The sequence below is a fragment of the Nestor notabilis genome, unplaced genomic scaffold (assembly GCF_000696875.1).
Source record: "Nestor notabilis isolate BGI_N333 unplaced genomic scaffold, ASM69687v1 scaffold22324, whole genome shotgun sequence".
NCBI lineage: Eukaryota > Metazoa > Chordata > Aves > Psittaciformes > Psittacidae > Nestor > Nestor notabilis.
In genome coordinates this window covers 1-5,764 of record NW_009925436.1, presented here as the reverse complement: position 1 = coordinate 5,764, position 5,764 = coordinate 1, and the positions used below count along the sequence as shown (strand labels likewise).

Here is a 5,764-nt window from a genome sequence, read left to right as displayed (position 1 = left end):
TATATATATATACACTAAATAGCATGTATTTATTTACTATATATATAGCAAGTATACTAACTACACAATGAAACATAAGCAACGATAATGCTTTAAAGAAATCTTTCATTCATATTTAACCAGAGCTTTCCTGTAGGAATTGCCCTGTAACAGTGGGATTACTTATTTAGGAGTCCAGCCTGCACAGGATCGATGGATGGTGAACTCAGTGCTGAACACACTTCGCTCCACACCTATCACCTCTTTGGGTGACCTGACATGGGAGCCCTGACATCTGCATTTCCTCACACCCAGCTATGTGGAAGTGATAGTGCTGCCCTGATACTTACTCAGGAGACAGCAACTCAACCATCTTCTCTTTCATTACAATTTCAGCATGAATTCTCTTTACCTTTAGGTACTGCAATAGTTTGCTACCCCTTCTTTTCACAACAGAGGTAGGTACTGTGAATCCTACCTGTTTGTCACCCACCATAGGAACACCACCAAAGTCAAGTCCAGTGTTTAGTCCAAAACATCACAACGAAAGCAAAAAATAGCTTTTAAATGCAATTCACATTTTAGCTTCCAAACTAGAGGAAACTGAAAAGAAAGAAAAGGCCACTTCTCTATAGCCTACATGAGCGAAGGCACACAGTGATTAAACCTGAAATTAAAGACAACTCCTCTTTTGTCAGCCACTGTCACTAACAGATAAGCAAGTTTCAGCACAGAGCTCTGCCCATCAGCAGGGTTTTTTCCTGTTTGCTTGTTTTCATCCCAGTTGTGCTTTTAGGCCAGGGATTTCAAAACCATCATGGAAGCAGCATGTCATTAGTACCTGGTAAACCATGACAACTTGCCATTGGGTTTGCCCTTGAATGCTAGAATACAGTACTCATAGAACATCCAGATTAAAAATAAGAGCTGAAAAAAGGCAAAGAGTGTTTCCTAACCAAAGCTTCTGTAGTGCAACTTTATGTTTACTTCATTTAAAACACGTAAGCCTCAACTTTCATAGACCTCCTGCAAGGTACTCATCAGGTTCACAGTGCACAGGGAAACAGCCAGAACTGAATGTTCACTTCTAGGCATCTAAGCAAAGTGACACTACCATCAAACACACAGGTAAACACTTGCAGCTGAGTGGAAGCTACATCTGAACAAATGAAAGGAAGAAAGATTACACCTTAAAGAGTCATAAACTTGGATCAGGAGCTACATGGAGAGTTCTTAAATGGATGTTAAAGACCAAACAGTGCCAGGATAAAAGATTAACAGCAGCAGACAAGACACAGGTCATTAGGATTTCTCAGGTTTGGGAGGTTGAGCTTTTTTTCATGTTTCATTGCCAAGGCTCTTCTAAGAATCAAGAGAAACACTGTCACATACTGCAAAAGAATCTGTACTGAATAATTCCATTAAAGAAAGGAAAACAAAACAAAACCCAAACCAAATACACAAAAGAAAACCAACAACAAAACAAAAATCCCTCCCTACTCTCGAGCACCCAGTAAGTCACAAAAACGACTACAGCACTGTAAGCCTTTTGCACCTACATAACTGGTTGAGATTTAACACAAAACACTGAAGGAAGAGCATATGATATGTGTCTGCACAAATCCCCCCAAAAAACACACACGCACATGCAAATCCCAAACACCACCACCACCAAAACTGCCTTAAAAATCCTGTAGAACAGGAGCTGAAGTTTTGGCTTCCACTGACTTGCCAGTCAATTAATGCTGGCAGAATCTACATAGATGTTTTAATCTTCAAAATGCCTTAAACTAGTACGAAACTCAGCACAGGTTACACAGCAGAGAGAACATTAAGAGCAGAAATCTAGGATGCTTGTTGAAAACAAACACACGCAAACCCGCAACCAAATAAAAACCAACAATAAAAACCCACAAAGCACAAGCCCAGAAGAATTTAGTGAAGAAATGCCTTGCAAAATTTCTCCTAGAGCTACTGTGCATCCTAATGTTAGTAACAATCCTTTGAGCGTTCAAGCTGCTCAGACCTGAGCAGGTAGAAAGGAATTAGGGAGCATATCTAACAGCCCAAAATGCACACACATATACATGTGTGTGTGTTTATAGTCATGCAGACCCAAGAACTCAATATGCTACTCTTTCAGGGGACAAAAAGCAAACCACAGGCCAAATTCAGTATTTATAGTAGCCCATATTATCACTCACCACTCTGTGATATATCCTATTTTAAGAAAACCCCAGGGAACAGTTCATCTGAAAGAGTATCAAGCTAGTCCCGAGTTTTGGCACGTTACAAGATGACTGAATAGGCTGCAAAACATGCTGCATTAATAATAATATGCACAGCTCATGTTTTCCACCCTTCCTACAACTCTCAATTCAGGTGCCTCGTGCTAGTCCTGTTTATATCCAGTTTTCATACCATTTTACAGCTATACTGACTTCATTACAGGTATCACTGAAGTACATAGGAAACATTTGTAGACAGAACACTCGAAAAAAGGATAGAGCAAGCTGCTGGAATTTTCAGCACAGTAATACTTACTTCCTATGTTCCACCAGCTCACAATACCATACTCTGAGTAGCCAAGTACTGCGTTCACAATAGAGCTCCCACAGTTAAATTAGAACTTCAGAAGTTTTAAGTCTTCAAACCCTAATAGATCATAAAGCAGCTCTCTCACCAGAGAGTGAAGCTCACTTGGAATAACACGAGCATCACACACTCAAAGAACTCATCCCTGAAGAGGATATTTACAACAATAACAAAAATCCAACACTGCTGAAAAATATATTATGGATAGAAAAAGTAATTTCACATTCTAGAAGTCCTGGAGACCAGTAGTGCAAAGATAGGAATTACTGGCAAACTGGCCTTCAATAAACCAAGACAGACTCCTGCTTTACACTGCCTCCACAGCAACACAAGCACAGGAGAGATACTGCCTGGGTACAGATTTCACTCCAACTTCATCCTGAGGGTGGACCAGAGGGTCAAAGACCCTTGGCATGCAGAAGGATGGAATAAAGGAGAGGGAAAAAGCATACAAGAAAACAACAGCAAAATACTTTGGTTTGTATAATGAACTATACTTAAGACAGGTGAGGGGAGGCACACAGAAGGGAACAGAAGTCCACGAGTGTTCATTCCAGCATTTCCACTCTCTCTGCATCCTCTGCGTGCACTTTTCAACTGCTATACTCTATATACCTTTTCTTCCTATTTCACAGCAAAGCTGTTCTGGGACAGAAAGTGCTTTTTTGACTGTGAACAAAGAAAGCCTCTATGACAACTGCTAATCAGCACATCACTATATCAGCTATATTCCAGTAAGAAGTTGAACTGGCAGTCAAAGAAAAACATGAAAATTAAGAGATGATCTCAACTTTGCTTTGCAAACCCACCTCACCTTACAATGAGGAGGCTCACATCCTATGCTTTACAAACATAACCAGAGCAAGCCTATTCCCATATATTCAATCCTGCTGTACAAGAGCATTAAGAGGTAAATCACCCACAACAGTTCATTCACAGTTTTCAGGTACAAGTACAAACCTACCATGCTTCCTCTGATGACACTTAGAATTTCAGACACAGTAGAATCCTAAATGCATATTAATCATTTCTAACTTTCAAGATGTAAGTTAAACAAATCATGGACCTCAAATTGTGACCCTGTACTGATCCATTTCATCAATGACAAGAAAATGTCCACGCAAACTGGGTCTTACCTTATCCTTTTCATGGGGAAGGAGACACACTGGAGGGAGACAGGAAAGAGACTCAAAGCTCTCCTTCCCGTCAGCGTTAGTGGTTGCTTTAGTGTTGAGTTGGTACAGAGGTCCATCTTTAAGAAGCCTACCATGGCCAACAGCACGTTTGACAGCTAAGCGTAATTGCTGGTGAAAAATGGAGGCAGCGCTGCCTCCAAATAATGCAGACACATCTTTCTGCCCTTTCAGAAAGCGCTCAATGTTCTTCAAGGATGAGCCACTAGACTCAGCCAAGCCCTCAATTGCCCGTTTGATAAGTTTATTCCAGTCCACATTTGGTTTACCATCCAACTTGCCATGGTTCCGAGGCTTCGGAAGTGCTATTCTCCCAGGATTATCAGGATCCTTGTAGGAGTTGAGACCCTTGTTGGAGACTTTTAAAATAGTTCCATCTTTAACGCTCAACTCTAACTGTTCCAGAACAGTTTTGCGGTCCAAACCGTGTGAAGACGACACTGCATTGCATATCCTCTCCTCTGAAGGACGCTGTTTTTGCTTCTTTACCTTTTTGATTGCCTCCAAAATCCACTCTGTGTACAGCGGGTTGGCGAGTTTTACCATGGTGAAGGATTCTGTATATCCATAGAGTCGTTATCCTTTATCCCGATGCTGAACAAGTCTCACACGATGAGAAAACAGATTCTCGAGTGATGGGAACCAGCTAACCATAGCATACACGTTTTCTGTTCTGAATTACTCCTCCTTTCTCAAACATTATTTGTTTTCACACTGAAGACAGAAAAGCAAAACAGTTAGAAATTTCCTCATTCCTTCCAATAAATCCCATAACAACTTCAGATAGAAGTGTTTTCACACAGGTATAAAGATTTCAGCATATCTCACCTCAGCTTCTGGTCTGCACGCTCACACTCGGAAGAACTGTAACATTAGGCCTGGAAGAAGACAAGGAGAGAGATATTGCCAGTGGAAATAAAAAAGAGGAAAGCAAATTAGCAGCCAACATTAATACACACAAAGCAGACTTTTAATCCACTACTACAGGTCTGAAACCCTGAAGTAATACTTAAGGTTTTATCTTCACCACTAATAGAAGCATGCTTTTACACTGAAATAATTCATACAACTTAGAGAAAAAAAACCTGCCCTTTTTAGTTTAATCTGTAGGTCTGTAGAAATTCTATACCAAGTGTTTTATCATTGCTGAGCACAACACAAATGAACATTCGAGGGCCAGGGGAGGCACACAACAAAGATCTTAAAAAAGCAGCAGCTCTCTTCATTTTTGCACAGGGAAGACACTGCCTGAAACTTCAACAGAAAGCAGTAGGAATGCCCAAGAACCCTGAGCAAACAGCAAGAAACTTTCAGAGCTCTTCCAGGAGCATAATCATAGGTCTGATTCCCTCCTGCTAAGAAAAGCAATGAGAGTTGTTCCAACAAGGGGGAAAAAAAAAAAGTGAAGAAATGCATCTAGAGATTGTAATTAAATGTTCCACTTTCAGAGACCACAGAAAAGAAGAATACAACATTATAATCTTCAGTATAGATGAGGTACACTGAAAACACTTGAGGACTAAGTAACAGGTGACCCTACACAATGAAGAAGGAATGCTTATGGCACTGATAATTAAATATGCAGATGGAGGGTGCAAAGCTCTTCACAGCCTTGAGATGTCTTTGACAAAGACTTTTCCCAAGTGCGATAACAGTACGTTGTGCTGAAGTTCTACTGCAAAAGTACACTAACCGAGAAGGATTCACGAACCGTCTATCACAAGGAATACCGATTTTCTGCAAGGGAAGTTTTAGCCACAAGCTACTCATCGGCACAGTCCCCCCCATTCTGCTTTCTAGTAAGTACCGAAGAATTTATCACCGCGCAGCACACGCCTGCATGCAGACACCGGCCCCCGCCGCACAGCTCCACGCAGCCAGCCCCGGGAACACTCTACACAACTACCGTTTAGACCAGCAAGGACGCGGCGCTCGCCCCGCGGACAAGCGCTGCGAAGGGACTCGCGGTGCGCCCGGGACCCCGGGCCAGGGAGGAG

At 41.6% G+C, this 5,764-nt stretch overlaps 1 pseudogene across 1 annotated transcript; it reads right to left on the bottom strand.

The window, feature by feature from the left end:
- Window positions 1-3,710: 3,710 nt before the first annotated feature.
- Window positions 3,711-4,663, bottom strand: LOC104404602 (annotated as a pseudogene). The gene is made up of 2 exons (XR_719906.1): window positions 4,596-4,663; window positions 3,711-4,481 (listed from the first exon to the last, which is right to left on the bottom strand). The product of XR_719906.1 is annotated as a histone acetyltransferase KAT6A pseudogene (transcript).
- Between the last annotated feature and the right edge of the window lie 1,101 nt (window positions 4,664-5,764).